The following is a 12,938-nucleotide window of genomic DNA, read 5'->3' on the forward strand; positions in this document are numbered from 1 at the left end:
GATTAAGTAACTATGTAGTATGTTCTCTTAGGGCTGCTGTTATAAATAGCAAAAAATGGATGGCTTACAACAAAAATTTATACTGTCTCAGTCTGGAGTCTAAGAGTCCAAAATCAAAGAGTCAGCAGGGCCATTATAGCTCTGACATCTCTATGGGAAAATCTTCCATGCCCTATCTAGCTGCTTGTGTTTCTCGGCTTATAGAAGCATCACTCCAGTCACATGGCCATCTTCTGTATGCCTTCACAGTCGTCTTCCTGCTGTGCCTATCTTTGTGTTCAAATTTCCCCTTTTGAAAAAGGTAATGTCATATTGAATTAGGGCCAAATCTCATGACCTTATTTTAACTTGATGACCTTTAAAAATACCCTATTTCCAAATAAGAGCACATTCCTGTACTGGGGGTTAGAATTTCAACATATCGTTATGGAGGGCCATGTATCAACCCTTAACATTCTTGTTTTAAATGCTCCATAACAATGAGAAGGGTACTAAGAGTAAATAAAAATATCCTATGACTGTATGTCATACTATATGTCTATACTAAGGATGTCCAATCAAACTTTTTGCAATGAGAAAAATGTTTTCTTAACTATCATATAGTACATACTAGTCAGATGTGACTACTGAGCACCTGAGAAGTGGCTCGTGTAAGAAAATTATTTTCTTTTACTTAATTCTTAATAAATTAAAAATTTAATAACATGTGGCTAATGATCTCCATACTGGATATACCGAAGTAGGTACTACAGAACTGGTGATTATTTAAAGGACGGGAGACCAACTCAGCTTCAAAAATGCTGCATTAAAGTTGAACAGGTTTCTTCACTACAGAAGTTTGGGAAATCTTTAGTGGGCTCTGATACACTGTACATCTTTAAAAGAATACAGTATGTATTATTTCCCAAGCTTATTTGGTTAAACAATTCATCTCTCCCCTAGATTATCACATAGTATCAAGAGTTCCGTATACCAGTCTTCAAGAAGTTCTAGTCCACAAATGTCAAAGTTTTGCATATACATTATAACTGATAACTAAATGTCATCAATTTTTAAGAGCCTATTTAAAAAATTTCAAAGTGTATAATCTATTGATTATTAGTATATTCAAAAAGTTGTACAATAATTATGACGAAACTTCCAGAGAATTTTGTTATCACTCCAATAAGAAACTATACCTATTAGTGGTCTTTCTCTATTCTCTCCTTCCCCCCAGCTCCTATAACCAATGGGACTACTTTCTAACTCTATATATAGGGCGAGGCAAAAAGTAGGTTTACACTTGTGAGTACATGAAACACAGAGTTTATCTTGTATTATTTATTATTGTATTATTTTCCATATGAACTAAAAACCTACTTTTGCCCCTATCCTGTATATAATTTGCTTATTCTGGAGATTTCATATGATTCTGTTCATGCCTGGCTTCTTTCTCTTAGCATAATGCTTTAAGGTTCACCCATGTTTTAGTATGTATCAATACTTCATTCCTTTTATAACTGAATATTCCTTTGTATGGATATACCACTTTGTGTTTATCCATTCACCTGCTGGTGGACATTTGGGGTATTTCTACTTTTTGGCTATTGTTTAAAGTGCTGTTATGAAAATGTGTACAAGTTTCTGTTTGAACACCTGTTATCAATTATTTTGGGTATATACCTAGGGCATAACTGCTATGTTTAACTTCTTGAGGAACTGACAAACTGTTCCTCACAGTGGCCACACAATTTTACATTCTAACCAGCAGTTCATGTGGTTTCTAATTTCTCTACATCTTTGTCGACTCTTGTTATTGTCTGTCTATTGTACCCACTTCTAGCAAGTGTGAAATGGTATATAGTGATTTTAATTTACATTTCCCTAATGACTAATTCATGTTGAACACCTTTTCATATGCTTATTGGCCATCTGTATATCATCTGTGGAGAAATACCTATTCAAATGCATCGCCTGTTTTTTTTAACTGAAATCACCAAATTTAAAGAGGTTCTACTATCTGAATTTTTAAGTTGACTACTAGAGTTGTTTTGTTTCTATAGGAAAATTCTTTATAAATGTATATTAGGCTCCCTGGCCAGCTCAAAAAGTCTATTCAGTGTGTGTGTGTGTGTGTGTATGAAAAATAATGTAGTGGTTAAGAACAATATAGGCTCTAGAGCCTGAATGTGTTCAAATACCGTCTCTGTCATTTACTAGCTTTGTGGACTTGGAAAAATGATTTAATATCTCCAGTTTCTGAATCTTTATAACAATAGAACTTGTCTGACTAGATCCCACTACTATAAAAATTAAATAAATAACACATCATTTGGCAGAGTGCATGTCACTCAATAAGTCATAAAGATTATTTGTTAGTTTTAATATTTTAATGTCTCAGAATCACATAATTAAAAATACTATAAGACAAAAGTGAAAGGGATTAAGAAAAAAGAACTCATAGACACAGACAACAGTATGGTGATTACCAGAGGGAAAGTGGGGGATAAATGGTCATGGAAGGAGACTTGGGGTGGTGAACACACAATACAACATACAGATGATGTATCATACAATGGTACATCCGAAACCTATATAATTTTACTAACCAACATCACCCCAATATATTAAAAATACTATACAACAAAACTCTCAACTGCTTCTTTGAAATAATTTATTTAAAATTTCTACCTAAGACACCAGTAACATACCACTTCATTCTACATATAGCTTAATAATTAAGGAGAATATCTGCTGAACTCTCTGGCAGAACAGGGCTTGGCAAACCACCAGATAGGAAAAGAGCAGCAGACTAACTGGAAGTGGGCACATAAGACTTTCTGGAGTGATGAAATGTCCTGAATCCTGATTGGAATAGTGGTTATATAAGTATATACACTTGTAAAAATCTATTTGAGATCAACATTTCACTGTACATAAATTTTACCTCAAAAAAAGAAGTCCAAAAGTAAATAAATAAACCATCACTTAAGAATACATACATACTGAGTGCTGTTTACAAAGGCAGGTAAGATTAGTAATATATTTTAGATGACTTTCAAAATCTTCTGGTTAATGGCTGACAATCCACTATGTATTGTTTTCCAAGTAGATACAGGACACTTATCAGTAACACGCATTTCCCCTATTGATAATGCATCAGTAAAAATGAGTTCATGCTTCAAGCATTCCTTAATTTCTGAAGTGCTCCTTTCCTTAAGGGTAACAGCTAATGACTGTGACTGATATTAAAATGAGATGATCAACTTGATGCACAGGAAAAGGACAGGCAATCAACTCTGGCTATTTCTCTCCTATATGAAATGAGTAATACATAAGCCCCATTTTCAAGCTCTTCAAATCATACTTTTTTCTCCTACCATGTTACTACTGTTTATCCTGTGAAATATTACCTCATTTAACAAGTGCTCTTGAATGAAAACATCTTTAAAGTTAATTTCATGAACACAACATCATTCATAAAATGTTCACACTAGGTATGTTTAACTGTAATCAAGCCTTAAAACATAACTTCCAGTTTATAAGAAATACAAGATTCAAGAAAACATTAACAACTAAACAAACCATTGTGTGGTGATGAGTTGCAAGGAAAGTGGCTTAATGTATTAAAAATACATCTATGAACTGAAAGAGAGAGAAGGAGGGGAAAATATTCCAGGTTAAGAGACTGAAAAAATACAAATAAAACTAACAACCCAATGAGGTGCATGAACCTTGAGCAAATCTTTGTTTTAAAATTATAAAAAATTCTATGTAAGTAATTTGGGGACTACCAGGGAAATTTACAAATCCAACTCCTTATTAGGAAGTATAATATTAGGGAAGTAATAATTTTCATAGAATGGCATATATGTGAGCATCATTTTTAGAAGATGTACACCGAAGTATGTAGGTACCAGTGAAGTCTTGATGTCTGCAACTTTCAAATAGTTCCCACAATACACACATAGACCCATATATACACACACAAGCAAATAAATAAGGCAATCTGTTGACAATTAACTCTGAATAGTTAGTATCCAGTTATTCTGTATGTTTTAAATTTTTTATAAAACTTTACAAAGAAAATAAGGATGATTGGTTGTATTTTCTTAAATAAGCAAACAATATATTCAATGAAGTAGAGAAACCAGCACAAACAAGCATACCTCATTTTATAGTGTTTGGCTTTACTGTGCTTTACTTTATTGCACTTCATAGATATTGCTTTTCTTTTTCTTTTTATTATTTTTTTCTTATTGTTTTTCTATTACTTTTTTTTCTCTTCCAAAATGAAGGCAAGATCTTCCAGCAGCATAAAGATTATAACTCATTAAAGGATCTCAGATGATGGTAAGCATTTTATAACCATAAAGTATTTTTAATTAAGGTATGTACATCATTATTTAAAGATATAATGCTACTGCACACTTAATGGACTACAGTATATGCTATAAATATACCATTTATATGCTTGGGTGGGGGAATTCATGTGACTCACTTTATTGCAATATTCACTTTATTTCAGTGGTCTGGAACTGAACTCACAATATCTCTGAGGTCTGTAACAGTCCCTTTAGACAAGCATTTCAGTTAAGTGCTATCTATGTACACAATTGAACATAATTAGAAGTGGAAATTTCTACATACAAATTCTACACAGAGCTGAAGGTAAGCAATCTCTATAATTTATCTCAATTTCCTACCATACAGTTAAGTATCAACTGTGTGTCAGAAGACAACATACCTCACCATGAGAGTAATAATGAGTAAGTTTTATGTACTATATGACTTAGTCTTCACTATTACATATCATCTACATGCTACATAAAAAAATCAGGCAGGACCCAAGAAAACCTGGAATTTAATTATAAAAAATTGTGTTTATTCTTACATGTGTTAAACATCAGTCACTTTCAAAGTACTCTCCATTTGATGCAATATACCTAGCAAGACTTTTTGCCACTGCTCAAAACAGTTTCTGAACTCGTTAATTTTGATGTCTTTTAGTGCTTCTGCCGTTTTTTGTTTCACCTCTTCCACACTGGGAAAATATTTCCCTTTGAAGAATTTTTTCATCCAGGGAAACAAACAAAAAATATCACTCAGCGAGATTGGGTGAATAGTAAGGATGGGGATGGGGGTCATGCTGTTTTTGGTCAAAAACTGATGAACACTCAGTGCAGTGTGGGCAGGTGCACTTGTAAATAACCCATTATGAAATGGGCAAATGCAGTGTTAAGAATCTTCAATAAAAATTCACGGAAGCTAAACACAGCCTCTCACAACAACACCAGCTGGTACACTGACACAGACAGGTTCCTAGAACACGAACCTAGCAGCGGAAGCCTGTACTAAAAGGGCCACCCTTCAGAAGATAATTCTGGTTTTTTGGGAGGTCCCCCCTCATAATCAGCTTAAGAAAGAGTTCTGGACTCAAACAGTCAGTTAACTGAAAAATTAACTTAGTGACAACTACCTAATGTTCCTATTCCAGAAAAATAATAAACATTTAAAATATATACTAAATAGGCCCTGCCTGGACAGCTCAATTAGATGGAGCATTGTCCCTCTGCACCAAGGTTGCAGGTTCGATCTCCTGTCAGGGCACACACAAGAAGCAACCAATAAGTGCATAAATGAGCAGAACAACAAATCAACCCTTCTCCCAAATCAATAAAAATAAGTAAATAAATATACTGAATAGTACACATTCTGGTTTGAAATACATTCCTGTTGAAAGAATTTTATTCTTCCCATATACCATCTTCCCAATACAGTTTCATAAGTTTTCCCTGAGTTCAACTTAATAATGGTGAAGCCCAGCTTACCCACCATCTGCTTTAACATTTCAGTTTCCTCATTTAAAAAATGAAAAGGAAATGTTTATAATGGAAAGAAAACCATTCCACTTCATAGTATCATTTCATTTAAAGGGCATAACATACTAAAAGGTTCCAAGCACTGTGCTTGGAATTTAGTGAGCATTTATTTTATTATTATTATTTTTTAAAATCCTCTCTCAAGGACGTTTTTTCATTGCTTTTCCAGAGAGATAGGAAGGGAAGAAGAGAAACATCAATGTGAGAGAGAAGCACTGATTGGTTGCTTTCTGTAGTGGCTGGACGTGGGACCAAACCGCAATCTAGGCATGTGCCCTGACCAGGAAATTAAACCTGCAATCTTTTGGTTACGGGATGACGCTCCAACCAACTGAGCTGTACTGGCAGGGGCTAGTAAGCATCTATTAAACAATATTTAATGTGAATATAACTGTTTGAATATGTTTTTTAAAAGTCAGCTGTTGCTAAGATATCTTTCAAACAGATTGTTTCAAGTTTTATTGTTTCTAGTTTATATGAGAAATGACATGGAACAATCTCTTCAAAATAAGCTTTAGCATTAAATGTGGATTTGAATCACAGCTCTTCCACTTATTAAATAATTTCTCCTATCATAAAATTACTTTGAGTATCACTTTTCTTATTTGGAAACAGAATTAAGACCAATCTCCCAAAGTCACTGTAAGAAATATATAAAAATATTTTAAAAACTAAAAAAGGGACTAACATAATAGGAACTCATGACTTGTTAGTTTGTACTTGTTTTTGTTTTACGTTTTTTAAGGTCAATGGGATTTATATTTCATATGATTGATAGTGAACAACAACTGTATCACCTCTGTGCTTCAAAAATACATGATACTGATGATGGAAAGGAAGCGATGAAAACCATGGCAACAGCAAGCAAATAAGACCCAACAACAATTATTGAATATTGTACTACAAATAACCAACTTTCATATATATTATCTCCCTACCACCTATCCCCCACCTGACACACACACAAAGGAACCAAACTTCTCAGTTTCCCAAAGGACAAGACAGCAGCAACTACATAAAAAATTGTATAAACTTGAAGACAAAAACTAAGGAATTATTCCTTCTAAATACGTAACTGAAATTATGACACAAATAACTAATTTCATCCATTTTACCCCATTATGACAGGAAAACATAAAATTGCCTCGCAAAAGTTAAAATCACAAGGACTTCCAACAATGGCAGAGTAAAGGTTTACAAATCCTATCCCCATAAAACTAAACAAAAAGGTCAAAACAAACATTTCAAATATCTGTAAACTGACCAAAAGCAAACAACAAATTAAGAACCCTTAATACATGAAAACTGCTAAACTTCAGGTAAGTACTGTGGGAATAAATGGTATTCTTATTGAGACTCCCATTCCCTCCCCAAAACACGGCAGGCAGTAGAGCCACCAGGATGGAGTCGATAGTGAAAAACAGCCGCTTTGCTGCTAGAGATGGGTGGCTTTGATATGGAGCAGACAGTAGAAATAGCAAATCCCTTAGAAAACAATCAGGGAAAGCTGACAGTGCTGTTAACAAGAGGTTGCAGACCTTCTTTGGGCAAGGAATACATTCCACAACCGGCCAGAAATTGAATAGGGAGATACTGAAAATCAGAGAGGGGAATAGAAAAGCTTGCCACACTTCCTTGGTTCACTGGGAGACAATACTTATGAACAGAAAGAACCCTGGAGGACCCAAGCTCTCCACTCATTCCCGTCTGACAGGGAGGCTGTGTACACGCAAAGACAAGACAATGAAAGGCCAAGCTCCCCAAACATCACCGGCTCACTGGGAGAATGTTTACAAGGAAGTCCCAGAAGGGTCTGGCAGGAAGTAAAAGCTAGAACAGACATAAAAATGTCCTGAACTTGGCATGTGCTCTCCAACCCACAAACTGAGCAATCAACAGAGAATACAAGCCTTACAGGCTCATGCTTGAACAACACCTCTAAACACTCACTAGGCAAACATAGAGGCAACCCCTAGGAAGCCATGATAAAAATAAAAATAAGATAAAATAAGCAGAGATGTCACTCGGTGGTTGTAGGGAAGATAAATTTTGCAGATTAACTCCATGCCAAGTTACTAAAAAATACTTTTAAAAAATTGGCAACAATGACCCTCAGGGGAAAGAAAACCAGACTTGGGAGCTGTTATAATAAGTTATCTAAAATGCCCAATTATTGGAAAACTTGCCATCCCAACATCGATGGCTGCTAACACTACTAACCTGCTGCAGCTATTGCCTCTAGAGCTGGTGGACGAGTATACAGGATCAAGAATTCACATTATGATAAAGAGTGATAAGGAAATCGTTGGCATGCTTCCAGGATTTGATGACATGAAATCATGCCAGAAGGAAGAATTACTAAATTAGACCAAATTTTGCTAAATGGAAATAATATAACAATGCTGGTTCTTGAAGAAGGACCTAAAGTATGAATGGATTTTCCTTGCCTAGATTCTGTTTTGTCTTATAGTGACAAAAATATATATATAAGTCATTTTTAAACCCTTCAATGTCTGGTTCTGTGAAACTAAGTTTCCTCTTAAAGGGGAGTGCTTTTGTAAATGCCATTATTTTAAGTTAATCATGACTATCTTAGAAAAAGTAGTTTGCTTTTGAAGACTAAGATAAAGATGGTTTTGGTTAAAAAATAAAGTCCCCATTTATAAATAAAAAATTAAAAGACAATACGAAGAAACTAGAAAGTATAACCCAGACTGAATGAAAAAGAAAGTATCTCTGAGTGGGCCCAGAAGAGAAGATGAGTTTAAAACAACCATGATAAATATATTACAGAAAGGAAAGGAAGTATATTTGAAGAATCAAAGAAAAATATGATGATAATGTCTCAAATTGTGGGGAATCTCAAAAAAGTAAAAGCAATAATGAAAATATTCTTGAGTTTAAAAGTATAATAACAGAAATAGAAACTTCATTATATATGCTCAACAGCACATTTGATGTGGCAAAAGAACCTAAAAACATAAAAATAATTCAATAAAATTATTCACTCTAAAAAGACAGAGAACAAGGACCAGAGTAGAGAAGTACCTGTGGAACATGAAGTGCACCAATATATTACTTATAATGGGGAGTTCCAGGAGGCAACATGGGATAAAAATATATTTGAAGAAAAAAACAGGTGCAAATGTCCCAAGTTTGATGCAAGACATTAAGTCCCAGATTCAGAATGCTTGAAAAAATCCAAATGGGATACATACTTACATATATTCATACACCATACACAGACTACTGAAAGCCAACAATAAGAAAATGTTGTAAGTGTCACTGGTTCGATTCCCAGTCAGGGCACATGACTAGGTTGCATGTCAGGTCCCCAGTTGGGGGGGCAAGTGAGAGGCAACCACACAGTGATGTTTCTCTCCCTCTCTCCTTTCCCCTTTCTCTAAAAAAAAATAAATGAATAAACAAATAAATAAATAATTTTTAAAAATGTTGTAAGAGCAAAAGTAAAGCAACTGATCACACACAAAAGAACAAAAAACAGACTTTTTATCAGAAACAATGAAGGCCAGAAAACCATAAAATGAAATATTTAAATGCTGACACAGAAAAACTGTCAACCATTAATTTTGTATCCAATAAAACTATTCTTCAAAACTGTAGGCAGAGCAAAACATTCTAAATAAAGAGACTGAGAATTTGTTGCTGGCAAACCTGCAGTACAAGAAATACTAAAAGAACTCCCTCAGAAAAAGAGGAAATGACATCAAATGGTATGCAGAGAAGAGTTTATAAAAAAGGCCCAAGAAGGCTATACTAAAAAGGGTCTGCTTGCAAGGCTGGTCCCTGGCTGGCATAGGGGAATTTGGATTTTGGGAGGGTTCCAAGCATTCCTTAACTGATCAAATTAGTTGAGTATGCCTAAATCGTTTGTACAAACTATATGGCTTATGCTGAAACAGGCAATGTGGAATTTTTAGTACGATGACTGATTGACAGTGGGGAAAAAGTGTAATGACCACCATAACGACTAAAAAAACAAGCAGGCAGGCAATTCCACAGAATATAACAAGAATTATAGGGCAATTCACTTAGGGAAGATTGGGCCAGAGCAGATGGCCCAGCAGTTTTGCACACATTTTTCTACACTAACGATTCCTTTTATTGCATCTTTTTTATTTTTTAAAAGTATAACTCAGGTACTAAGGATTGACAGGACAAAGAATGCAGCCACTCCAAAGCCATATCTACAGGTGATCCTTACTGTCACCGGTTTGATATTCACCTTGGTTGTCATCCTGGCCATTCCTAACAAAACTATTTGTGGGCCCTGGTTGCTGTGGCTCAGTGGATTGAGCATCGGCCTGCGAGCCAAGTGTCGCTGGTTCGATTCCCAGTCAGGGCACATTACTAGGTTGCATGTCAGGTCCCCAGTTGGGGGCACGAGTGAGAGGCAACCACACAGCAAAAAAAAAACAAAACTATTTGTGGTTGCATTTTAAGGAACAGAAATACTCATTAACTAGAAGGCTTAAGGACAGCGAGGTTAGTCAAAAGTTACAGCATGAAAGGACATGGAGATGGTTTTTGTTCACATCTATACATATGTGCTAAGCAGAGCACCTGCAATAAAAACCTTGAGGACTGAGTCCATAATGAGCTAACATGGTAGACCATAGTGCATGTATGTTGTCACAATCCAATGCTGGGTTTACCTGTAAACACATCCTATATGACTACACTGAAAGAGGACTACTGGAGCTTGCACCTGGTTCCTTTCAATTTTCATTAATGAGCCTTTGAAATATTTGCTTTCTATCCTTTTGTTGTAGTAAATCATAAACATAAGGCCCTGACTGGTGTGGCTCAGTTGGTTGGGCAATGTCCCACAAAGTGAAGTGTCACCAGTTTGATTCCTGGTCAGGGCACATGCCTGGGTTGAGGATTTGGTCCTTGGTCAGGGTGCGTATGAGAGGCAACTGATCAATGTCTCTCTCATGTCGATGTTTCTCTCCCTCTCTTTCTCCCTCCCTTCCCCTCTCTCTAGAAATAAATAATCATAAACATGAGTATAACTATAAATATATATACATATATATCCAAAGTGTTTTTTCTGATCACAATGGAATGAAACTAAAGATCAACAGCAAAAGGAAAATTGGAAGACTCACAAATATGTGGAAATTAAACAACCCATTTTTAAACCACCAATGGGAAAGAAAAAAAATCACAAAGGAAATCAGAAAGTACCTGAGACAAATGAAAATGAAAACACAATATACCAAAATGTATGAAATGCAACAAAAGCAGTGCTAAGTAGGAAATTTACAACTATATATTCTTACATTTAAGAGGTCGAATCAATCTTACATCTTCTAAAAATATAAAAAGGATAACAAATTAACTCAAAGGTAAAAGAAGCAAGGAAATAATAAAGATTATAACAGAGAGAAAGCAAGAAAAGAACAGAAAAACAATAAAGAAAAAAAAACAAGAGTTGGTTCTTCAAAAAGATCAACAAAACAGAGAAATCTTTAGGTAGACTAAGAAAAAAAAGACTCAACTAAACATAATTTAAAAAGGGGGACATCACTACTGAGTTTACAAAAATAAGGAGAGGAAGCAGAGATCTCCTGGGTGTGCATACTGTCTCAGGGCAGTAATTAGCTCAGTACCTGGACCCGGAGAGGCTTGTCTTGCAGGTGAGGATCAAAATAGAACAGAAACAGATGCCTTCTATTAGAGTAAACCGTTTGATCCATCAGAAAAGTACAAAATGGTCCACAAGAGGAGAGGACTTGCTTTAATATTCAATTGTGAGAGGTTCTTCCGGTACTTGACACAACGTGGAAGGCAGAGCATGAACTTAAACAGAGATGACCTTACATGCAGGTTGTCAGATCTAGGATACAAAGTGAAACGCTCTAATGATCTTAAAGAAGAACTATTGCTCAAAATTCATGAAGCATCAACTTCTAGTAATGTAGATGGCAACTACTTTTTATGTGTTTCCGAGTCATAGGAATGTGAAGGTAATCACATTTACACATATGATGCCAAAATTCAAATTCAGAAATTGAACTGGCCTATTCAAAGGAGACGAGTCAGTCTAGTAGGAAAACCCAAGGTATTTATCATTCAGGCCATGTTGGGGAAACCAGAATGACACGCCGGTCATTCCTTTGGATGCCATGGATCATCAGACAGACAAGCTGGAGGCCAATGTCACAAAGATGGATGTGGCCTCAGTTTAACACAATGCCTGCTGGAGCAGACTTCCTCATGTGTTTCTCTGTTGAAGGTTATTCTCATTGAATTGGTTCTTAGTACATTCAAGATTTGTATGAGATGCTGAGAAAATCTGGCTCCTCCTTAGAGTTCACAGAACTCCTGGTGAATAGGAAAGTTTCTCAGTGGCAAGTGGACTTTTGCAAAGACCTAAGTATAATTGGCAAGAAGCAGGGTCCCTGTTTTATCTCCATGCTAACTAAAAAACTGCATTACTTTCCAAAATCAAAATAAGGATATTTTATCATAATGTATTTGTATTCAAAATAAATTTCCCTTTTTAAAAAATATAAGTAAGTACCACTGGATTAAAGTTATGGTACAGAAATTTAAACTGTCTTAAGGTTTAATGAGAGAACTTTTTAAGAAAATAATTCATACTGGACAATGGTGAAAGGGTTTGATAGATGTAGAAACAAAACCCTAAGGGAATTACTATTAAAAAATCCATAAGCACTTCTAATACTTGACTTCTGTAAACTGCAAGATTACTCAAACTATCTGGCTGATTTAACTTGTATTTTGTGAATTTTTTAATAAAATTTTTTGAACCCCCTCTCAAAATTAATAAATAAATAAAAAGGATTATAAGAGAGTACCATAAAAAACTGTATGCTGACACACTGGATAACCTAGATGGACAAATTCCTAAAAACAAAAAAACAAAACACAAACACAGCCAACAAACACTGAAGCAGGAATAGAAAATGTGAATAAACTTGTAACTAGTAAGAGGCCAAATTAGTAACCAAAAAATGCCCAACAAAGAAAAGCCCAGGACTAAATGGTTTCACTAGTGAGATCTACAAAACTTTTAAAGAAAAATTA

General features: G+C 35.2%; 1 protein-coding gene and 2 pseudogenes across 3 annotated transcripts in view; 2 read left to right on the forward strand and 1 right to left on the reverse strand.

Moving 5' to 3' along the window:
• The window catches only part of RIC1 (RIC1 partner of RAB6A GEF complex), a 140,264-nt gene that overhangs the window by 110,092 nt on the left and 17,234 nt on the right, over window positions 1-12,938 (reverse strand). The gene's annotated exons all lie outside the window — the stretch shown is intronic.
• Window positions 8,061-8,293, forward strand: LOC150013040 (U6 snRNA-associated Sm-like protein LSm5 pseudogene; annotated as a pseudogene).
• LOC150013041 (caspase-6 pseudogene) lies at window positions 10,488-12,344 on the forward strand (annotated as a pseudogene).

The sequence above is a fragment of the Furipterus horrens genome, unplaced genomic scaffold (genome assembly GCF_987537825.1).
Source record: "Furipterus horrens unplaced genomic scaffold, mFurHor1.1.pri manual_scaffold_4, whole genome shotgun sequence".
In the NCBI taxonomy this organism is placed as follows: domain Eukaryota; kingdom Metazoa; phylum Chordata; class Mammalia; order Chiroptera; family Furipteridae; genus Furipterus; species Furipterus horrens.